Source organism: Leptidea sinapis, chromosome 5 (assembly GCF_905404315.1).
Source record: "Leptidea sinapis chromosome 5, ilLepSina1.1, whole genome shotgun sequence".
NCBI lineage: Eukaryota > Metazoa > Arthropoda > Insecta > Lepidoptera > Pieridae > Leptidea > Leptidea sinapis.
The window spans coordinates 7,587,670-7,613,954 of NC_066269.1; the positions used below are offsets into that span (position 1 = coordinate 7,587,670).

General features: G+C 33.8%; 1 protein-coding gene across 1 annotated transcript in view; it reads right to left on the reverse strand.

Moving 5' to 3' along the window:
* The window catches only part of LOC126964506 (dopamine D2-like receptor), a 319,528-nt gene that overhangs the window by 147,776 nt on the left and 145,467 nt on the right, over positions 1–26,285 (reverse strand). The window lies entirely within an intron of this gene.

The window sequence follows — 26,285 nt, forward strand, 5'->3', positions numbered from 1 at the left end:
CACTGTTATAGTATCCTTTTGTTTAACGTAATGAGAAAATACAGATGATGTTAATACTGTTTTTTAATTAAACAATAAATTTAGTGGAACAACCAGCATACTTTAATTTACACAGTTCATTCTCACACTGACAATAGTTGTTAAGTTTTTTTTAGGGAAAAAGGAGTACCATGTCGTATCGTCCCGAAAACACCGCACAAGGAAGCTCATTCCACAGATTTGTAGTACGTGAAAGAAAGCTCCTTGAAAAGCGCATTGTGGACAACCGCCACACATCCAGATGGTGGGGATGATATCATAAGTAGTGTTGCGCAAAGGTGGAATTATGTGGCCGGAATCAGGTGAAACAGCTCTTCGGAACACTCACCGTGATAAATGCGGTAGAAGACACACATAGAAGCGACATCTCTATGCAACGCCCAGTGATCCAGCCGTTCACAGAACATTGATAAGTGAATAACAAACACCGGGACCGCTGCTATATGAGAAATCAATAAATATTTAGTGAACCATAAAGAGAGAAAAAAAAATACTGACAGTTTCTTCCCAAAATATCCTAGAAAATGTAATTTTTTGCAGTAACATAAATTATTAATACTCGAAAATTTTGATATTCACTAAAGATACCTACGAAGAAAAATTGTCACAACTGTGTGATAATTTTGCCATCGTTCCTCTCACTGGACAGGAACGATGGCTGGTCCATGCGTCAACTCGTGACTTAATGCTGCTTGTGATGCCTGGTTAAACTGTCATAGTTAATAAATCATTGTATATATTTATTGCAAGAAGTGTTGTTGTCGAACAATACCTCCTGCAGTTGAAATGCTGCCCAATACTCAAGCAAGGGATTCTTGAAAGTATTGATTATATATGATATTATGATATTAAAAATAATTAAATTTTAATATAGATTATGGTTAGTATAAATAGTAATGTTATAATGTAAAATTTAAAAGAGGTACAAGCAGTTAAACAGTTTTATAAATGTCATTAAGTAGGTAATTTTTAGTTTTTATTTTGAAAGTTAAAGTTAATGAACAATTTCAATCAGTCTCTAAATTACAATTTTAATATTTGTTATTGTAGTTGAATGCAGAGTTCAGGAATGCGATAATGCTGTGGCCTTTTGATGACCATAATCATGAATGTAGCGATAATATTAAACAATGCTTCCAGTTTACCATTCTTCTAGGTTAAAATGATGAAAAAAAAAATATTTTATTAAAATTTTCACCATGTTAACCCAATAATTAGTTATAATATATATATTAATTATGAATATTTACCTATAATAATTACTTATTGTATCCTGTATTGTATTTTGGGTTGTCTGGAAGAGATCGTTTCAAGCGATAAGACCGCCCATTGCGTACAAGTATGACTGTATTTAGCTTAAGATCTTTTTTTTTTTATATCAATTTTTATTTTTAAGTCTGTATGGTATTCAATAAAGTGTCTATCTATCTAATTAGACCTCAAATTTTTGTTGCTAAGTGCGGCAACTAATACCACGTTTAAGCGTACTCGAGCCAGTCTCGAACAATGTGTGACGTCGACGTGCCACATGTCCTGTTAAACTTTGCTAATAATTGAAACTAAAATGCTGGGTTGCGTAGTAAAACTTTATAAAAATAATTAATACTACAAGAAATAAGAAAGACAGTGCGATCACATATTATCATCAGTGAGTATTTTGTTTGTATTTTAATAATTTCAATGTAAAATAACACCAAGCGTAAGTTACAAAATTTGAAAGATGCCATTGAGTGTCGACATGCCACTCACACAAATATCTAATAAATGCCGTAATAAAAAAGTTATTGTTCTTGGAGCGCGGCGGAGACCAATCCTTAATGTAAGTTTGCATCATTATAAAATTATATCACTTTACCTTGGTTCGAGTAACATTTCGCGTTTTTTTTTATCAAAATTGATCCACGTTGAGTGTTAATAGTATAAACCCAAAAAAACAAAAGTTAAACTTTAATTTTATTACACAAATGAAATTTGAAAAAAAAAATATGAACGAACGGGGACTCAAATTCATGAGTTGTGGTCGCGGCGGAATTGCGGAGGCGGCGAGAAACTTTTGACACATTGACACTTGACACTAATAGAACATCAATCTGTCCACGTGGCGCCTAATTCGTCATAATTGTTCGTCTTTGATTCTCTAATTCACGACACACACTACTGACGACGTCCATACTTTCAGGTCTTTTTGTTTCATTTGTACTGCAGAGTGTGAACACAGGATTCCATGTTTGCGCTAGTTTAAGAACACATATGAAGCAATAATATTATGTATTAAAAACATACGGAAACGAAGTTCCTTATTATAAAAATGATAATTTTATTGATTTCCTAAAAAAAATGGGCAGTTTCCACTGAATTCCACTGTCTAAAATAAAAAAAGTGTGTTTATACTTATGTATGCACGCAAGAAGTTATAATTCTTTGGCGTAAGAAAACAAATCCTTAAAATTATTTATTCGTCGTGCTATTTTAAGTTTGTAGAAGTAACAATATTGTAACAATCGTGAAATATATTATTGAATAGTAACAACTACAAATGATAATGGACGGAGAAACCAAGAAAAATAATTAATGTCGCAAACGTCAGAAAATTTCTGAAAACTTTTAAAGATCTTCAATAACATCAAAAAGGTATACATAGTGTTCATGTTTTGCTTTTATGTCAATGTAATTTTGCAGTTATAAACCTATTTAAATATGATTTCAATGTTCGTTTATTGTATTTTGGCTTAGTTTGGCCTTGTTACCGATGCTCTAAATAAATAAAATAAACAAACAATGGAATTTTATCGAAAATGTGTCTAATTTCAATAATAATTGTTACTTGTCAATTATTTATACATAAATAACAATAATCTTACGTTCCGGACGTTTTTTCCCGTTTAGGGTATCCCTCCGCATCGTCCCATAAGGAACTTCGTTCCAATAACAGTAATGAGCTAAAATATAAAATCAAAGGCAATAGAAATGCATACACGAATGACTCCAAGCTACAAGTTCAAATAGTAAGCAGTTCATTAAAATATTTTAAGCCACTCTCATCTACACAGCTTACAGATTTTTTCCAGGTTATTCCAGGCAAAAATATTTGCTTATATAAGAGTCAGTATTCGACAGCCATTGTCGAATACGTTCAAATGCATTTCTTTCCTCATTATACAGCTTGTTATCGTTAGCTACTGCAGCTTTTTATAGCTAATAAGCTAACAATAATACTTTTCGAAAACTATTGGATTTATACTGGTTTAGTCGAGAAATATCTTGAGAATACTTCCAAAGAGAAATGGTAATATGTATTTGTAAATAAAATGAAAAAATTTGTTATTTTTTAAAAGTACCCTCACTTCTGGAATTAGTTGCACAAATTAAATTTGAAAACAAAATTGATAGAACTGTAAAGTAGATCCTGTAGATGAAGCCACAACCTGAGAATTGAGCAAAGCATACAATATTTTATCAACGACTAGCTGACAAAAACATTGTGTTGCCATATAAATTATTTTTAGTGTTCGAGTGTTTTTTTCTCAGACATTCTTTACAAATAAAAAAAAACCCCAGAAGAAAAAGTCTTTTAATTTTTGGGGTAGTATATGGCATATATAAATGATACACTCATCACACACATTTCTTTATAAATTACAGCCTATGTGTTATTCCAATGTATATAAGCTAATCTATATTATTGTAGAGTTTCATTAAAATCCATTCAGTAGTTTTTGCGTGAAGAAGTAACAAACACACTCACAAACTTTCGGATTTATAATATTAGTAGGATACGTCACTCAAATGGTTGACTCAGTTGGAAAACGCGCGCGCTCGGAACGCGAGAGGTCGCGGCGAATCCCGTATCGTTCATAAGATTTTGTTTTCAGTTTTATTTGTGTTATTATTGTGTTTCGATTTAAAGGACACCGAAGCCAAGTGGAATTACTGGGCTAAAGAAACTTAGGGTACTACTTACCTGAAAATCTTTAATAGTGTTATTATAAAAAAATAATTTAAACATGGCTCAGATACGTATTTTGTTAAGCAATGACCTAACTATAGCAACATCAGTGACCAGTAGCGACGTCTATAATGGAGTTTAGCTTTTTCTATTACAAAACTGTGTTTAGCTTGTGTTTGACTAAAACGTCGTTAACAAGCTCAACATAAATTAAAGTGTTCAGGAACAAAATAATGGAACGCAATTTTTGTCAGCTGTCATTCATCATATTATAGTAAATCTTCCTTGAATATTATAATGTATCCGTTAGTCATATTTTAGACAAGCTTCGCGAAACTCATGTTTAAAATTATAAGCAATGTCTAAAGATTGTTAAATGGTAAACAACAGAAAGACACAGATTTGTAACAGATTTTTTTTAAACAAATGTTCCACATGTCTTTAACTTTTTGTAATAACACTGCTTTTTACTTTTAAAGTGACGACCGGAATTGAATGCCTCTCATAATTTTCGGTTCAATCAAAAATTTCTACCGGCACTATTATGTTACGAGCGGGGCGTATCACGGTATCACTTACATTATGTTACGTCTTGTCAATCCCGACACACTTTCTCATAAAAAAGTGAACTTATACGATTATTTATAAGATAAGAGAAATGATAGGTTTTTTTTTTAATTCTCTCACTTCTTTGGTAAATTACACAAATTAATTTTGAAAACGAAATTTATGAACAATGCGGGACACAAACCCGCGACCTCTCGCGTTACGTGCAAGCACTCTTCCACTGAGCCAACCGTTGGATAAGACGTCACGTTCATAAATCGTGTATGTTTTGTTCAAATCTCAGGATGTGGCTTCATCTACAGGATCTACTCTACAGTAATTGATCACCTGCTCAATCCCAATATTTGCATATTTTTAAATCGACTTGAGATGTCGCTCTTTCAAATGTCAACAATTTGTATTTTTTTTTAAAGTGATACCACAATTTTGGGATTAATTACACAAATTAACTTTGAAAACAAAATTAAAATTGTATAAAAGAAATGATTGAAATTGTTTACACAGCCCTATAGCATTGGTCCAACTTATAATAAAATAGATGACTTGGTTCAAGTAATATTGATCGTAACTTAATGAAATGGGATGTCCATTAATAAATTATTAGCAAGTAAATTAAGTTATCCCTTACCGAGGGCATATAATGTAATGGTGTCGGTGATATGTAGACTTTGAGCGTCAAGGTTTTAGATACTAGTAATAATATTTAACTTTTTCATTTGACCCAAATGGGCCCAAATTTTAGGCTGGATGGCATCATATAAGCTGTTATACTTAAGGTTTATGTCAAATTTAATGTTCACTGTAACGCTAACTGTAACATAGACTGCCTAATGTTTTGCAACATCATATTCAATTTAAAATTAACAATAGAATATAAAATCACTTATTGAAAGTCAAAAACTAGCCAACCCCCCTCCCCCACTCCGAATGGGCAACAAACTCAGCGGACGTTTTTTTCATAAAAATGGTTATATTATTAGAAAGTAATATCATACAATTAAACCTATTATTTAATAGCCTGAGGGCGGTCGCTCAATCTCAATCTGTGTTGGGATTGAGAAATTGATTTGATTGGAATTAAGAAAGTCATTTATGTTATAGTAACCTTTATCACACAAACGTTTTTGAACTATTCTTTTGAATATCGTACTACATCCTTTTCTTGGCATAGTTGCAGTTTAAAGTGAAATTTTAATTCAAAGTAGACTATACAGCTATTTAACATAAACAATAGCTCAAACCGCTGAAGGTTGGACGGTTACGGTTAACAATAAAAATAAGGAAGTCATCTAATAATTGTCAAAAAGTGTAAAAAATTTTTTGCTTAACCAGTACTTCAACATTTTTGTCACTGCTAAAGTTTGTGCTCAATCTAGGACATAGTTTCTCAACCTTATTTTGCTCACCGCCCACTTTGAGAATATGTTTTTTCTAGAGTATTTTCGTGTATTATTTTGCCTTTTTAGACTATATTTTTAATCTACCCACGCCCCATCTGCGCCATTTCAATGTCCTCTAATTTTCTCTAGGTCTTCTACTGCCCCCCCGAAAGTCTCAAATATGGCCTATACCCACGTTGAGAACCTATGATCTAGGACAACAATGTCTTAAAACTTCAATGCCTTTTTGTCAAAGATTCTAATTATCTTTTGTAACTGATTACTTCAAATGATTCAGCACTGCGTGTTAAGTGTTCTGTTTTGCGTTTCTTACAAATTTCTTCTCTATAAAATTGATTTTCAATAGTGCCTGTAGGAATTATTTGTTCGAGAGTGGCTCGAGTATGCCTATTTCTGCCGTGAAGCAGTAATGTCTTAGCATTACTGTGTTTCGGTCTGAAGGGCGCTGTAGCTAGTGATATTACTGGGCAAATGAGACTTAACAATCTCTCAAGGTGACGAGCACAATTGTAGTGCCGCCCAGAATTTTTGGTGTTTTTCAAGAATCCTGGGCGACATTGCATTGTAACGGGCAGGGCGTATCAATTACCATCAACTGAACGTCCTGCTCGTCTTGACTATTATTTTCATAAAAAAAAAACCTCTAGGAGACGAGATTATAGTATTTTTTTAATTTAAAAAGGAAAAAGTTATTAAGTTATTAAATTTATGGGAGTTTTTTATTTGACTCTAATCTTATGATGATGGAATAATTGAGGTAACCTCACAATAATAGATAGGTACACTAACTTCTCACTGTGATTTCGTCTGCATTAAATTGGTATCACGCTGACTTGGGAACTCTTAAAATTTGAGATAAAATGGACTGTATTTCCATTCCTGTGTGAAAAATATCATCACTGGTTTTGTAGTTAACGCGTGAAAGTACAACAAACAATTAAGCATGTCACATACTTATAATGTAGTTGAATATTTCTTTTTGAAGGAAGGGTTTTGAAAAATATTAAGTAAGTTTGGAATTGAAGAATTGATTTGTATATTATCTCATGTCCTACTCCAGGTTTGGTTTCCGTTTTTGCTACCATTTTCAACATTTTATATTAATCTTATTTCGAGAAATATTGCTATGGCAAACTAAACCTACTATTGGCACAGTTATAGCTAATCGACGTGAATTTAAGTTTTTCACAAATCCCGCGGGAACCGTCGATTTTTCCGGGATAAAAAGTAGCCTTTGTCCTCTCCCAAGATCTAGTCTATCGCTGTACCAAAATTTGATCAAAATCAGTTCAGTTGCTCCGGCGTGTAAGCGTAACAAACTAACTTAACGTTACTTTCAAATTTATAATATTTGCAGGGATTTAAATTATCCAAGGCTCTGTAGGCTCAAGAGATCATAATATCGTTTATATACTCAAATATCATAAATCCTCCATGATGCGTCCAAGAACCCATATCTATACTAATATTATAAAGCTGAAGTGTTTGTTTGTTTGTTTGAACGCGCTAATCTCTGGTACTCCTGGTCCGATTTGAATGATTCTTTCAGTGTTGGGTAGTCCATTTATCGAGGAAGGCTATAGGCTATGTTTTTTTTTTCAAAATTAGGGATCCGTAATAAAATTGCTATTTTGTAACACAAGGTGTAAAATCGAAAACCTATTTTTGCGTGCGCTGCAAAAACTATTGACAATAGAACAAAATGATGTACAGGCTATAATATAGGCAATATTTTATTACTTATAAAACTATCGCGTGAATTATACTTTATATGGCAAAACAACGTTTGCCGGGTCAGCTAGTTAATAATAAAAACCATATATTATGACCACCATAAAAATAGAATGTGATGTTACAACAAATTTCTTATCTTTAAAAATGTTATTATTGCTAATAACATCGATTTCGATGATATTATTTCATACAAATTTCAAACAAATAAATGTGATTTGACCTCTATTCAAATAACAGGCGAGATCACGTTTAGATCGAAATAAAATGTCGATTTACTAACTAATTTGACAAATGTTTCACTTAAGTATGCTACAATACTACGCCCAAGTGGGCGTACTCGTGCCAGTCTGGAACAATATGTGACGTTAAAGTGTCACATGTTCTGTTCAACTTTGTTTATAATTGAAACTAAAATGCCAATATAATAATACTACAAGACATAAGAAAGACACTGGGATCACATATCATCAGTAAGTATTTTGTATTTTTTTTAAATTTAAAAGTAAAATTACACCAAGCGTATCTAATAAAATTTGAAAGATGACATTGGGTGTCACTTTGCCACGCACACAAGCATCTAATAGTTACCGTAATAAAAATGCTATTGTCCTTAAGTAGTATGGTATCTAGTTGGAGCGCAGCGGAGACCAATCCTCAATCTAAGCATGAACTACTACTCCGCAATCATGTATTCTTACCACACAACAATGTTCATCAACATCGGTCAAACCGTACTTATGCTATTAACAAACCGTTTATAATAAATAACTAACTTTAAATTTATCATTGACATCTAGTATTCCACGGTAGGCAACAACATAGATTTAGTGACTACAGATACATTTGAAGAGTTAATGAAAACAGTACCAACGATCTGATCTGATGAAGGTGGAAGATTGGCTAACAAATATGGTATAAAGCAGTGTTTCCCAACCTTTTTTAGGCCATCCCACCTTAACATTTCAAATATTTTTATGCCTAATTATTTATACATAATTTTTAACCTTTAAAAATTGTTTTGGTCCCTTCCTCCTCCTCGCGTCGGTTTCCTCAGTGCTGAGGGTCGTGATCATCTCGACAGAGTACTTTTTTGCGTATTATTTGCCGCCATCTGCCCCTGTCGGAAGCAGAGTGTAAAGCGTCGTGGTTTCAAGGGCAGTGCGAATCTGATCGGTCCATCGCATGGGGCTTCTTCCTCTTGGTCTTCTTCCCTCCACCTTCCCTGTTATCACATCAGATCAGTCTCTCCAGGTTGTCTTCATCCCTTCTGGCGATGTGACCGAAGTATTCTAGGACCCTGTTTCAGTGTTTCAGGATCAACACATTAGTTCGGTGTGCTGTACATGGTATGCCCAACATCCTTCTCCAGCACCACATTTCAAAGGCATCGATTCGTTTTCGGTCGGCTTTCTTTAAAGTCCATGTTTCAGCGCCATATATGAAAATGGAAAACACCAGTGAACGCACAAGATTGGTCTTGGTTTTTATACTGATGGTTCTACTCTTCCATATTTTCTCTAATTGTGACATGGCGCCTTTTGCCATGCCGATCCTGCAAAGAATCTCTTCCTTGCAAGAACCATCGTTGCAGATTTCATTTGATCCCTTAAGAAATGTAAATGTAGTTTTAGGAAGATATCACTATGAAATTGTTATCAAGAAATCGTAATTAAAATTTCAAAACATAATAATGATAAACTGAAATTTTAAATTTAGTGCGATCCTTGCGCTTGTTGCTTGCTGCACAGAGATTTTATATCAGGTTCCAATTTACTTAGTTTTATTCTCAAGTTTCCGCGTTATGTTATACCAAGTCGATTTATTTTTAAGATGGAAACGGTATTAAAAGTTTTATTGCACATTCTTCGAATTTGCCTTTTTTTATTTGTCACCGATATCTAGCATTGCATTTAAAATTGCCCCCTTAACTATTAAATTGCCCATCTGAGGAGCGTGGGTCCCAGGTTGGGAAACACCCTACACAGACTTCTTAGTAAAACCATCCTTTAGCAAAATACAATTCGTGTTTCAAGCTCTTAATGCACATTGTCGACGAGCCACAAGCAGATGTTGCCAAGAGTGAGAACGATAGAGTTTATTACAGATGGCCAGACAAATATTTAACGAGCTTTTGGTTTGCTTTTAAACTTCAGATTTATATAATTTATTCCTTTATAAATCTTACGAAGAGATAATTTGTAATGAGGGTTTGCAAATTGTAATCGGGGAAAAAGTAATTTTGCACATAGTACTTATATTTAAAATTGCTATAAAATCTCTTTGGCTGTATCTGGATGGTATTGATGACAACAAAAGGAAACATATCAAAAATTATTAAAATTATGAATTATATTGAAATTAATAATTAACGTCACAATAGTTGCCATACTCCTCCGAAACGGTTGTATCGACTTTTATGAAATCTTATGACCTCGGTGTTGCAAGAGAATGTGGGCAGCGGTGATCATTTAACACCAGGTGACCCTATCCTCAACAGGTACGCTCGTTAGTCCTCCTTTTTCATAAAAAACTAGGTAAAGGGTTGACACTAAAGGCCATCGCTGTAACTTCCCGCTAATTCCATACCTAAACGCTTCATTCTGACTTATGACGATTTTAAGCTCTTCGAGCTCCAAAATATAATTTGTGGTGTTTTGAGCTCTTCAAGCTTAAGGAGTTAGCTGTTCTATGTTTTGAATTTTCAATGAGCAATAACTTTTGAATGAATGAACCGATTTTCATAAAGAATCTTTGAGTTTCAATTGATCGAATTCGGAATTCTTCTGTTTTCTTTCCGGTTTTCTTTACCGGCTTAGAGCTGATTAATTTTTTTTTTGGAATTAATCGGTAAAGCGATTTAAATATTATTCCAAACAAAACACATCAGAAAAAAAAATATTTTCGTAGTTTTTTTGAGATTTCTTCAAATCTAGCGGTCCGAATCAGTCCAAATTGTATTCAAAATCTAAGTTTGGTCAAGCCCTTTCGAATGGCGCCAACCGCCAGATATATAAAGCCAAAGATATAAAAAAGTCTCCAACGCCGCTAAAGAAGTTTTGACTTCAAAAATTGCACGTACATATAGTCAAAGAAAAGACTTCAAGTTTCATATAATAATCGAAGAAACATTTCCCCAACCTAGTCCATTTTTTTAAATTAAAATAAGGGACGAGACGAGTAAGACGTTCAGCTGATGGTAATTGATACGCCCTGTCCATTACAATGCAGTGCTGCTTAGGATTCTTCAAAAACCAAAAAATTCAGAGCAGCACTTCAATTGCGCTCCTCACCTTGAGACGTAATAATATGTTAAGTCTCATTTGCCCAGTAATTTCAATAGCTACGGCACCCTTCAGACCGAAGCACAGTAATGTTTACACATTACTGGTCCACGGCAGAAATAGGCGCCGTTTTGGTACCCATAATCTAGCCGGCATCCTGTGCAAAGGAGCATTCCACTGGTAAAATAATATTACATTAAACTACTACAGTATAATACAGATTTTATTATAACATAAAATTAAATAGTAACCTGATAAGTGCAAATGATTTGCATTTAATGGAGAATATCCAACATAAGGGGATTATATTATAATAAGGATTTAAGTATGAAATTGCCGTTTTAGCAAACTGGCTACTTTCGATTGTAATAATATTTCCTTGGTGCGAGAATTCGGAGTGAAACTTCTTTAATATGACGCCACGGACGAGTAAAATAATAAGGACTCCGTTACACCTTACATAACAGCGAGGCACCATAACAAACCGGTAAACGTGTAAATACATAGCCCCACGCACACACTAATACAAGCCGATCGGCCGCCATTATGAGATTTGCCATCGTTTGTGACAGATGAGTTTGCGTCGCAATAAAATATTTTAAAAATGTTGTGCGTTGTGAGAAAATGTAAAAGCAATAATATAAAAGTATTTGTGGGTATAAGATCTATCTAAGGGAGAAAAAATTGTGTAACTGGTATACCCCGTAACCTCACATACAATAGAATAAAGGTGCTTCACTTGCTAATATCACGGCGCGGCGTAATTCTTTTTTTACTAGTCCGTGTATGACGCTAGAATATTCTAGATTTACAAAATGTACCACATTGGATTATTTTACTTTCATTTCATTGTTTTTCCAGTCGACTCATAAAGTCAAGATTGATGCATTGAGAATAGTTAGTTTTTGAATACGGATAGAAAGGAATCATTAAAATTTAAGAAAAGCATTTTAACCATTTTCTCTCAATATAATAATGCTTATTAATGTTATTTACGTGGTAACTTCACAGGCACATAAGCAAATTTTCTTGTTATGCCTAATACTCAGCTTTAATTAAAAATTTGAATATATCTTGCGCCCGTTCTACTCAAGTCTGAGGTATAAATCTCTGAATGGGTGGGTGGCTTTTGACGTTTATAAAGTGATTTTTATTCTATTTCGAATAAAAATATTTAAATTTGAATTTCAATAGAATCTAGAGTTATTCATCAATGCTGTATTTGGAGAGAATACTGCTAATGAACGCCCCAGCAACTCAAGGAAAATAACGATGAATTGAATGCTTTGGTAAAAGCCAATTTGCATAAATACTCCTAAGAAATTTATCAATAAGAGGCATGGTTTGATGTAAGCACAAATACATGCCGACCTCCCACAAAAATATTTTAGTGGTCATTTCCTGGTGTTATTTACTACTGCAAAGGTATAATTGCCCCTCCCGTGAGATTTGAGAGTAGTAAAAGAATCGGAGGCAATAAATTTCAGATGGGTAGTAGGTAGTTTTAAACGAATGAATGACAAAAATGTATTGATAATGTGCGTATATACTTCGATGAAATAAAAATATTTTACCTTAAAAATGTTTTATTTTTTCAATACTGAAGGCAATTAAATACTTTGTATTGTACTTATTATTTATAAAAACAAAAGACTTTTTTCTATTTTGCTTATTAGCAAATACAAAGCGAAATTACTTCATTAAAATATAAAAATCACAACACCTTATGAAGTTTGCCAGCATCTGAACAAATTCTTAGCAACAGCAGGTTTTTTCAGCAAATCATTTATTTATTTTAATATCTAGGAAGACACCCAACATCGCTTTGATACAACACCATACATTACCGTGTCATAAATCTATCAAATATATTTTTCTAAACAGCTCTTAATTCATATCACATAACAAAGGAATTTCATCCTTAACGTCAGCGCAATATAGTTAAGTTTCACCTGCAAGACATGATAGGGTAAACGCTCTAGTTATGTACACATTGTGGGCGACTGGTGAGCAGCCTGTCCGCCCAGTGAACCGCGGAATCCGTTGCGGTGCTGTCAAATTACACGTCCCGGAAATGGCAGAGAACGTGTGCGGAATATTCGATGACATTTTTGCAATAGTACTTCCTGAATAGGGAGGAAATATTTTTACCTCAAACAAAAGATTTTATCCACCAGATATTACCCAATACACCATTGATTAATTTTCACATGTCTTTTAATTTTCTTTGTTGGTTTGTTTCACACTATTGAAAAAATTACATATTGTTTACTTCAGGAATGTTCTCCAACAACATATAGTTTTGTCAATGCTCGTAGATAAATATATTATATAGTATGTTTTAACTTTTAAGGTCAAGCTGTTTAAGGTGACTGAGTTTAAGTGAAATATTTTGACGTGAACAGAGAACAAAATAGCGTACGTAGGTCACCTGATCTTAAGTGATCACCGCCCTTAAAATTCTGTTGCAACACTAGAGGAATCACAAGACAATTGCCGGCCTTTAGAAAAGTATAAGGGCCTTTTTAGAAGGTATCCATGTCGTATCTTCCTGGAAACACTATACAAGAAAGCTCATTCTACAGCTTAGTGGTACGAGGAAGAAACTTCCTTGAAAACCGCAATGTGTAGGAACGCCACATCTAGAGGGTGTGGATGATATCCTAATTTGTGGCGTGTCGTGTGAAGGTGGAATTCGGCGGCAGGAAACAGCTCTGCAATTAGTATTACTACCAATATTTGGTTGGTATAAACTTTAAATTTAATTGTATCTCACTATTTTCGTAGCAATACACATTCGTCCTAGAGGACGACCCTAAAGCGAGTCATTTCCAGAAGCTATCAGGTTTTACATGACAATAAGCACCACGATATTCCACTCTCACAGAATTACGCGAATTTTGCGACCTCTTTCGTTTCATACCCTTTTTTCAATATTTATTATTCAATTGATACAAATATGAAAAAGTTGTGATAACAAACGGGATCTCTAAAAAAAGGCCAACGAATTTTCGACAAATATTTTTATTACGCCTATTTTATGAGGGCGGGAAATTGATGTGTCCATTAAAAATTTATGATTTTCCCTTGTATCGGATATGAGCGGTGGTAGTAAAACTTACCACGCTTTGGGGAATGATTGAGGCCGACCGGTCTTTATAGTTAATGTCTTATTTTTGCAGCGGTATGCTATTATGGGTTCATGTTACATATTTAGCCTTAACGTTAACATAAGGTGATCGATCAGTAAAATGTGACATTTAGCCTGTTTTAAGGAGCTGATCTGTTTTGCGAGCTAGCAATACTGCTCAAGATGAGGAAAGTCGCATATTTGGGGCAAGTGCTTAAGTAAGAGAGGTACGAACTCCTACAAGTCACCATGATGAAAAGTTGCCGGAAGAAGAGGCGTAGGTCGCAGAAAAAAATCTTGGCTGCGCAACATCCGAGAGTGGACAGTTCGCCTCGCGAAGAACATAGTTAAATTTACAAAGCTGACTGCCAACCTTCACTAGTCGGAGAGGCACACGAAGAAGAACAAGAATACTTTCCATATGGTCAAGTTGACTTCATATTAAATATAGTTTCAATAATATTGACACTTTATGAGAAGAAACTAATATTGAATTAGCGGCAGTAAAAAAGAAAAATACAATTCCTCTGACGGTTCGAATGACGAGCGCAGTACAATTTTATCGAGGTCGAATCATAAAGAAGTACATTCTAGAATGATTTGTGATAATCTATGACTCCAAATATATCCTATAAAATCCAATAAAAATATTAACGTATAAAATGAATTGCCTTGTCTTTTCCTGTTCGATTTCATCAGTGATTCTCTATTTCATGTATTCTCTTTTTTTTATTCAAAAATATTTATTGACGCCTACTACGTTACTTTGCGGAAATCCATAATTATCCAAATGTTTTGAATTTTTCTTTAGTGTTCATTCCGCCAATATTTGTAATCTCGGGCCAGATTTTGGCGAGTGAACATGTCCTGAGAATGCCTCGTGTAGAGGCGAAACACGTGTCGAATTGTTTAAAAGACAAATATTGGCGGTATTAACAGCAAAGAAAAACTGAAAACATTTGGATAATCAAAAATATTTGCTACCCTGTTTATGGATGAGACAGTAACTACAGGTTAAATTGGTAAGTTAGTCAGTTCCTTCAATTTCTCTGATTTATTTTTACATCTCACTTTACTCACGTGAAACTACTTAATTGTGTCTATTTTTATTGTATTTTGAACTTAGTAGCGATAATTTGAGACTAATGACAAATGGACGTAATTCCAGAAAAACGTTCCAAACCACAATCATATCGAAATTGAGTGTAGGTTTAAAAAAACAAAAATGGTCACGTGATTCATATTTGCGGGCTGACAAAAAATGGCAGCCCAACTGTCACTATTTAAATGACATCATGACTTAGTAACCCACCCACACGTATGGAATACACTAATATTTATTAAACTTTAAACACGAATTCCTTAAAATGTGATGTTTGTGACTTGGAACGATTTTTAGGAACTACGTCCAAAGGTGAAGGATTGAGTCGAAAGTATGAGGGTTATAAAAGCCATGGAATTAATACCTAAAGTACTAAAACAGAAACAGGATATGGACATGTTCATGACCACCCTGGGGAAAAAAAGCCGAAACTTTTTCAAATATCCCTGAAATAGGACACGTAATTTAAAAGTGAATATTTTTCTTTGCATGATGAATCTAAATACAATTTCGTACCATTAAACAAACTGATAACGATACACACATTTATAAAACAAACAAATTAGATTGTTGAAGAGCAAATTAAATTCCATTTCATTTCATACAGATACCTAGACAATAAAAATAAAACCCAACGAAGCACTGCGAGTGTTTCCTCTAAATAAATAATATTTAGCGTTGGTCTGTTTGTACATCACATGAAAAGCTCCATCACACAGTCTATTATTTTTTGAATTTTTATCTGAATATTCCAGTCCATTAAATGTTACAAGGGGTGCAAAAATGTAAAATAAACTTTACTATATCAAAATCATTATGTAGGTTCATATATTTCTTTTCTTTTTTTATTGAAATGGAGGACAAACGGGCGTACGGGTCACCTGGTGTCTAGTGATCTCCGCCGCCCACATTCTCTTGAGGAACACCAGAGGAATCACAGGAGTGCTGACGGCAATATAGTTGCATTTTTACTTCAAATATACTTCAATTTCTATTATGTTGTCAAAACTCGTAGATAATATTATTAAGGCTGAGACTATTGATACGGGTACTGGACAAATAATTTATTATTATTCGTAGAGAAGTCGGACGAATAATTTTATTTTAGGCTGTTGCTATTCGTCCGGCAACTGGAAGGACGAATTTAATTAGTTGTCCGATTATCGGATTAGAGAGAAAAAATACATCATTGAATGATATTTGGGTTAAAACTTAGTATACCGTAGCACGAATTATGAGGTAATAAATATTTAAATCGATAGAGTTTTAGTCCACGATTATAATGCTACCACTCTAATTACAAGGTAATGCACCGTTCCAGAGAAAAAAGCATTATAACCTAACCACAAATTATGACATTTTTAAGGGTTGGACATTTTTATGGTGAGGAAAGAAAGGGAAACGCCTAGAATTCGTTTCTGGCACTCGCCGGCCGCTACCGCGGCCCGCTACGCTCGGCTCGTGCGTTGTTTTAACTGTTCTAACGTAACCTTACCTAACCAATTTTTATAAATCATAGTGATAGAGATTTGCTCCACGTTTATAGTGCTACTAATCTTATTACAATACACAATTTTCAAGAAAATAACGAAAAAAAGTTACAACCTCTGAATAGGTAAACACGTAAATAAAACACAGATCATATATTTGAATAGGTAATTAAAAAATCAGACAAATGTGTTATGATTAGTTTTTTAATACACATAAAAAGAATCATAAACGTAAAAAAAACACTTTCCGACTGAGCTAGGTCATGAAATAAGTAAATAAAAATTTACAGAAATGTTGAAAAAGTTTTACGTTTTAATTTAAAAAAAATGAATAAATGTACGAATAAATATAATTTATTCGTCCAGTTCCCGTACAAATATTCACTTCGTATTATTAATAGTATGTTTTAAAGTCAAGTATTTTAACGTGACTGAATTGAGGTATTTCGACGTTAGCGATTAGTAATTTTTTTATGGAAGAGAGGACAAGCCAGCATTCGGGTACGGGTACACTTACGGCCGTTCAGTCTATCTCTGGTTGTGGCCTACTTGCGATAATTATCGTAACTGTCGTTGACTTTTCTGTCCCAATAAATATTATTGACGGTAACTCACCTTATCCGTACACGATGTCTGTCAATAGTATAGCTTACCAGCGTTAGAAGTTTGTATGGAAATTGCAATTCACGAGTCCCAATACAAAGCGATAACAATGACTTATCGGGTATATTGGGACACTTTCAGATTATTCACAGCTAATAACTGACAGTAGAAGGTAGTAATTTATCTCTATCTGTAATGAGTATATTGGGAACGGCCGTTAACCTAATGTTAAGTGATCACGACCACCAACATTTTTTTGTAACACCAGAGGAATCACAAGACATTAACTATGCCAAAATCATTATTTAGGTCATTGTATGTACTCGACTGTCAGTAGTGTCATTAGTGTATTTTACGTTCGAAGACAAGCCACTTAACTATGTGTCACTAGTTTGGCGCAACCTCAATAAGTCAGGAGCATGTCGAGTAATCAACCGTGACATGAACCCATAAGAATTTCCCCTACCAAAAATCAATCAACGCGGCTAAAGAAGTATTTATACTGAAGTACCTCGCCCTATTCTAGTTATATTTCATTCGTGCAATAATTCCCATTCAAATTAAAATTTTACGAAAATTTGTACTTTAATATTTTCTTTTGCCATCTAATTTTATTTATTTATTTTATTTTAATAGTTTTAAGAAAGCCAACAGCTAGTTGTACATACATTAAAATAATTAACAAACATAATTCATTCGAGCTCATAATAGGCTTCCACATGTACATAATATTCTGAAGTATAATATTATTACATCTAACATATTAATTAAACAAATAAAACAAGTATAATTAAAAAAATATTCAATAAAACTTCTGTAAAATAATTAAATAAAACATCTCACACTCCCATCGCCACTTGAAAGCAAGGTAATTAAAATAGTTTAAGAAACTTCCAAACAGGCTTTGGCTGAAAAGATAATGGTTGAAATTAAAATGAAAACCAATTCCTGACTTAACGACGATAGCAGAAAAATAAATTACCACAAATCTTATTTTGCAAATTGGAAAATGCAATAATTTTATCAAATCAATGTATTGTCATCGGTCCTAGATAAATCAACGAAGTTCGAACGAAATCTGGCCGCTTGAAGTGGGTCAAAATGGCGCCCAAATTTACAAACAAACATCAATATAGGTGAAGCTAATAAAAAAGTTATTTCATGCCTAATTTTAATTTGTTAATCAATGCTTAATCGTTTTACCAAATGGGCTCTAACTGAATTAATACTAGTTCTAAAAAGATTTTATCCGTGTCACAAAAGTGATTGTATAACTGCATACAATCATTTTTGTGACACGGATTAAAATAAATATGTTTCTTCTATAGTTCGTGTGACAGAATGGTACAGCTAAGGTAATAACACCAATATCATCTCATTCTTCACATTTCTTTTACTCTTACGTGTACCCTCACCAGTGGGAGGCTCATTTGCACAGGAAGCCGGCTAGATTATGGGTACCACAACGGCGCCTATTAAACATTACTGTATGTCGGTCTGAAGGGCGCCGTAGCTAGTGGGCAAATGAGACGTAACATCTTATGTCTCAAGCAACGAACGCAATTCTAGTGCCACTCAGAATTTTTGGGTTTTTCATGAAGCCCGAGTGGTACAGCAATACATATATTTACATCAGCTCAACGTCCTGCTCGTCTCGTTAATTATTTTCATAAAAAAAATATGAGTTTGTCTATAGCGAAATAATAATATATAAAACGTAGCAATACAATAAATCTTGTATATTATTTGTCTTTTATCTCCAGTATCTTTTTGACCTTTGGGAGGATGGGAGGGCTGAGTTTGGAGTGCCACTCGAATCACTCCAGCCTCAGTTTATTTTATCTCTTCTCTAACTAATTCACCCAACGTAAAGCAATATTAATTGCCAGTTTAATTTACATTTACTTCCCAGTTTCTACTTGGAAATTGTACAATTTTCATTAACATCATACGATAGTAAATATGTTATTTAATGCGATGAATTTAATATGATGAAATCATATTAATATATCATATATAACGACCCATACAGTCGAATGGTTAGTGGTCCTGACTACTAAGCTAGAGGTCCCGGGTTCGAATCCCGGTAGGTGCACTTATAATATGATGAATATGGATGTTTGTTTCCAAGTCATGGATGGTTTATATTATGTATGTTTAAGTAAGTATATTGTATTAAATATATCGTTGTCTTGTACCCATAGTACAGACTATGCCTAATTTGGGGCAAGATTATTTTTGTAAAATTACTATCAATAATGTAATATCTATATGACGGGACATGGCCGGTAATATGACCAAGATCTTTTGATCCCGTTGTTGTCCATTGTTGTAGGCATTTAACACGAAACAGTCTTCTACAAAGTTTTTAATTTACTTCACAACTTTAGATTACGTTATAAGATCGTCGTGTTCCCGGCATGCGTGTGTGACACAACCGCCTCGCTCAATAGTTTTTCACTGACTGCCAGCTCGGCGCTCGCGCGGCGCCCGCTCTCGTCCACACTCGCATCGCATGTGAATTACATCCGAGGTAAGAGGAATACCAAAACATCTTCGTAGTCGCTTCTTGGCTCGACATTCTTGATTACGACATATTATATTTTTATATTTATATATTATTATATATTTTATATATTATATTTTTTCATTTTAATCTCTTCAATTTAAATGGGGATATTATGGAGTAAAATAAACATTACAAGAGCCACACACCTGATGTGTGTCTTTGTTGTACGAACTGCAAGAGTATTCAAAATGATGAGAATGAGAATGATGTTTGGAGTATTGTGGACAGAATTTCGCAGTACAAATACCTCGATACCTTAATACTCGATACCGCGCGGAAGTATTGACCAAATTAAATCTGCTTCGGGACCGTGTATGAGTCCACTCGTATGACCTAATATAGATGTCAACGAATTGCTAGTTGTATTTTATCTGCCTTTGATAATAAAACTTCATAACAACCATTACCGCTCTATAATAAAGAACGTAGCGACCGATTAGATTAAATAGGGAAATAATGAAATGGGACCTTAATAAGTTACGGCAATCACTAAGCTTATGAAGAAAGGTTCATCTCGTATGAAAATGATAATGACTGCGGTCTATCCCTATTTTATACAACAAAACCGTAAAGATTAATTACTCATCGCATACTTAACGACGAACCCGTATTTCTAGCTCTGGTGTACAGACGAAACAAGTTGAGATTTATAATGATCTATTTCTTCTTATATATAAAAATGCATTGCTGTTCGTTAGTCTCGCTAAAACTCGAGAACGGCTGGACCGATTTGGCTACTTTTGGTCTTGAATTATTTGTGGAAGTCCAGGGAAGGTTTAAAAGGTTTGAATAAACATGAAAATGCTCGGATATAATAAAAACAACAAATTTGTATTTCCTTTGATGAGTCTATACATAATTTCTATGAGAGAATTTATTGACGCACGGTTTGACAGTTCTGCTGTGCAATAATTTCATTACGACAGCAGGGTGCATATTTTACGAAGTAATTCTTGATGTTATGATATATTATTGACAAATTCATAAAATAAACATTATTTTATTCATTATATGCAGAACAACGTCTGTCGGGTCGACTAGTAATGTATATTTTTCAATAAACTTTTAAGAGAGTCAACCGATCATAAATATATTTTGAGTTCCAGATTAAGAAGCTCCAAAATATTTGAATTTAATCAATGTAATAGGGAGGTGATCAAAATAGGTAGTCTGGTCATGTAGAAGGGATAGATTGAAGTATTGAGATAGATCAAACCTATGCGTAAATTTTACAATCAGGTCAGGGAAGCTTGAAAGGTTTGCTGAGGTAGTGGAAGAAGCTAGGCAAGTATGTCGGAACTCCGAGAAAATGGAAGTCCGTAATGTAAGAATATAAGTAAGGCAGCGATATGAAGGTGAGTGATGTAACATAAATAGGAGTTCATTTACGAGAGGGAGGCTCTTTAGCACAGGATATCGGTAAGATGAGTACCGGTTTTTCTTTCTACTGCTAAGCAGTAGTATCTACTCGTATGTCTGCACTTTATAATGAATTTGAGTATAATGTGTTAGCGTAGCTACTGAAGTTAATGAGCGAATGAGATTTAATATCTAATGGTTCAACGACGGGTTTTTAAGATACCTGCGTCACTGCATGATTTTGCAAGTATAGAAAGTATCATAACGATTTCATACTTAAAATAATTTATCCCTCCAAACCTATCATTGGTTCTGTGAAAACTATTTTATAAATTTGAAATTCAATTATTGCGACGTAATCCGGAATGGAGATCACAAACAAACACGAAACAAATAAAACAACAAAATAAATTGCTTTGTTGAATTTTGGTGCACAAATTTATTTTATAACTTACCTTTTTTATCAAATTCTGTTGGTTGGAAAGCAACGAATAACTTTATTAGAAAATAACATAATTCGTGTAGCTAAACGTGAAACGTATAAATGCATAAGGTAGGTACCGTTGTTCTTAGATGTTTGATAAGTTGCTATGATTGGGTCTTTTTGGTTGGATAATTCAACCATTTACAAATTTGATGACACTCTATGGACGTAGCTACTGGAGGCTTTAAATAGAATTGAATACGACTTGGTGATAAATCAAATCCAAACTTAAATATCCTTGAATCTTATAGACTTAAATTCAAATTCAGAAATTAGGCCATTTAAGATAGATATATTAAAAGACAAAAGGAGACAAAGAGATAATGAAACCAAGTGCTTGCTTTCGGTACCAACGTAAGGTTGTTATACATTGGACATATTATATTATACTTATACTTATACAATTACACAAAATAACAAAACACAATCAGAAACAATATGAAGTTAGTAGACATGACTCAAACTATGAGGAACAGGCCGAGAAAAATGTACCATGACAAAAATGATTTGATACACAAAAAAAAATATGAAAAGTAATATACGTAACTTCTGAATAAAGACATATTATATTAATATAGATAGAGTTTATTTTTATACAAAACAGACTTAAAATATTAAATAAACAAAGCGAGTGGAAAGCAACAGAGGGCGCCTAAGCACGGGAAAAGTGAAGTATGAGATTCACAATTTGATTCATTATACTGAGCATCTTTTCAAGAAACGTCCTCTTTGGCATTCGTAATCGGTTTCCGGTCCAACAGATATATCTTCGATGTGATATCCGCTTGGTCTAACAAAGAACGATCTATCTATCCATACACAACATAGATTAGGTTTACTGTGTTATATCGGGTGTGAGTATCTTCTTAACATAACATAACGTATAAATGTGAGTTTTTATATTCACGAGATGAAAACTGGAGCGATATTGGCATCAACAGTGTAGGCGCTAAAGGATTTCGTTCACACCCGAATAATCTTCTAAACAAGAAATAACCATTTACGGATTTTCCCTTTAATGTGCTTGGAAAGTAAATTTCACAATATTAGAGCGATGGAAGCTTTTTTTATATTCGAGAAGGCAAACTGACAATTGGCTCACCTGATCGAACGTGAAAAACAGTCACCGATTGACATTTAAAATGGTAAGAAATTGGTTGGAAAGTGTTGGTGATCAAGTGAGATTGTAGATTATAGTTGGAGATGCCAAGTCGTACTCGTAGTTGCTGCGGTATTCAAATCCAAACAAAATCAAAATTACTTTATTCATGGTGATTAAGGAAATGACACTTATGATATAATTTTTTTTTCTTTTTACATTCATCACCGCTTCGCAAAAGTTTTAATTAATTTATTTGTTTGGAAACGCACACTTATACATAAACTACTAACAAAAAATGAATAAATATATCTAAGTGTACAGATAACTTACAGAGTTACACATCATTCATTAGCTGTTATATTTTTTTTTTTTTTTTTTAATAATAATAATACTTTTTATTTCATTTTCTTTTACACTCACTGCAAATAACTTAAATTACTAAATGTACAATATTTATTACATAATACCAATTATTTTCATCTTTTTATCGCTAATTGTAACAATACATTGAACATTGAAAATTTGGTTTTGCAGTGATATTAAAAGACCTCTGACCCCGAAACTAGTTAAAACTGTATCTTCGGAGTCAGTATAGTTAGTAGTACAGTAGCTGTTATATTCCTTACCATATTTAACAACATTGGTTACAGTACTTACTAATGTTAGTTAAATTAGAGTGTATGAAATAAGTTAAATTTAAAATAAGTCCAATACAAAACAACAGTATTCACTTCTAATGAATTTTCGTTTATTTATTTATAACTTTTTCAAGCCCACCTGAACCAATATCCATGTCTGGTATTTTTTTTATGAGAAGAAGTTGCAGAAAACTCATTGCCACTCTTTTAAATCAACGTTGAGAGCTTCATAGTTTTACAAGAACATCGTGTTTAAACATTCGTCTTAGATAGCAGTATTGTATGATTGTTTCGACGTCAATTACCACTGGTTTGGTACCTCCATGAGTTTCTTTCAAGATAGAGAGAGAGAGAGAAATAGTCAGACAACAAATAGTACATTATTGCTTTATAAAACTTAAAATCCTCCAACTATACCCTCATTTTTTTAAATAAAGTCCATTCACCTCGCTTATCTATACATACATATAAATAAAATTAGAGTGTGTGTTTGTAATATTGAAATAACCGTTGTTACTACATGTATATGAATATGTATGCGGTACATACACCAAAATGACATTTTTTACAATTTTTGTCGGTCCGTCTGTCTGTTTGTTCCGGCTAATCTCTGAAATGGCTCGACCGATTATTACGGGACTTTTATTGGCAGTAACTTTTGCTACGTTTATTTTAGAAAAAATATTTTACTGTAGAAAAATAAAGTAATGTTGCATGTCCGAGAAATGGTCTAACTCTAAAAATAATTTATATGGCAAAACAACGTTTGCCGGGCCAGCCTCAGTAAAATTCCTTAATAAAATTGTATTGTATTTCTCAACTGTCTCCCCATGTTACATCGACGACTGCAAAATGGGGTTCAACCGGAAGTATGTCGTAGCATTAAAATATTTCAAGCATTTTACCGCCTTACAAATAACTAGTAACACAGCGCGGTTGGCAGAGTTCTCGTCGTGTTCACTGCTTCAGTAATCTCCACTGACTTATATTAACTGTGAATAGCGTCACCCAGCTTGAAATATGAAATACAATGCAAACGTGACAATCTCTTGGTTGCGTGCCATATAAATTATCTTTATTTGTATACTCTGGGTTTCAAACAGTCTTTCTTTTTGCAACTGACAAATGAAATACTGTTTTCATCATTCACTGAAATCTACACTTTTCCTTGTTTGTTTAAAGAATATTATAATATTATTAACAGTTATTAAAGTGCACAAATTAAATTTATGAACGATGCGGGACTCAAAAATCTCTCGCGTTCCGTGCGAGCGCTCTTCAACTGTGCCAAACGTTCGAGCAATGTAAATTTTATAAATATTGTCTTTGTTCAACTCTCAGGTCGTGGATGAAGCCACAGAATTTACCTTACGTTACCTGATCAAGATTTATGAACGTTACGTCACTCGAACGGTTGGCGCAGTGGAAGAGCGCGGAGACACACACGGAACGTGAGAGGTCACGGGTTCGAGTCTCGTATCGTTCATAAAATTTGTTTATATATTTAATTTGTATAATTAATCCCAGAAGTGAGGGTTATCACTTTAAAATTATAACAAATGGGTTAGTTATTGAAGTTTGCTTGAACGTATACAGAATAAGTTCCTTAGATTCATGTATCTCAAGCAGTTTGGGGTATATCCAGGCTACCCATTATTGTATCTTACTTTGTTTCTGCTAGGCATGGTGGGTTATTACAAAATTGAGGTTAGAAGAGAAGTCGCTTTAGCTATGTATTTACTTAAAGTAATTAGAGGTAAGATACATAGTCCTAGGCTCCTGGAGTCAGTACTGCTGTGTGTCCCTGACGAGTACATTGGACGGCGGCGGCGAGCACCGCTGCTGGTGATGCCTCGTGCACGTTTTTGTATTCAATTAGAGTAATATTATCTAGTTAATTAAGTTTTTCCTTTACGAAATATGTTTTTCAATGATAGTATTGTTATAACTTTATTTGCTTATCTTGTTCTTTACTCTGTCGCATTAGGTTAAACCTGTAATGATGGATGTAGTGTGGTTGTATAAATAAATATAGAGTATTGTCAATCCCTATGTGGGTGTAAAACATAGCAAGAGCAATAGCCGAGAGCATAAAGAAGTAGGATAATTACACTTTCTTCCGTGTGATATTGATATATCACTATCATAAGCACTACCTACGAAGAAAATATAAAACAAATTATCATAATTTTAACAAAAGAATTGGAAATATCAGTTTGTAAAATAGACCAAAGAGAGCTATTGATGTTGTTGTTTTTATTAAGGCTTTCATATTGTCTAGTGTAGACAAGTGTATATAAGTTGTGTTACGTTTTCCCGAATCACGTTGGATATGAATTATCTCACACTTTACCATTTTACAGATCATAATACATGTTTTCCCGTCAAAATAATCGAAGCAGTATCGGCTCAGTTGGCACATCAATACGAAAATACTTTCCAAGAAGTTTTGCTTTAAAAAAATTTTTGCACTTTTTTCAATTTCGTTGGTAAAAGAAAATTTCCAGATTGTATGAGAAACGATGTGAAAATAAAAACATATTCCATGTACTTTGATTATAAAATACATGTGCACGAGCATGCATTTATGTCACTTCAAAAAATGTCCATCAGAGCCTGTATATTATCTCTCTGACAACCTTAACAGAAATTAGTCGAGTATAGTCCTTTCATTTGATCGCTCTTTCTGGTAGGTGGCCGTCGGCAGGTTCGTTTACTTTAAGTGTTAGTGTGTAGTGCCAACTACGATGAGCTTTTAAAGGCACTCTTCCCATTGTGACTAAGAAATAGGTGAGAATTCACCGCTGAGAAATTGAAGAGAGGCGTGTTCAAATTCGACGA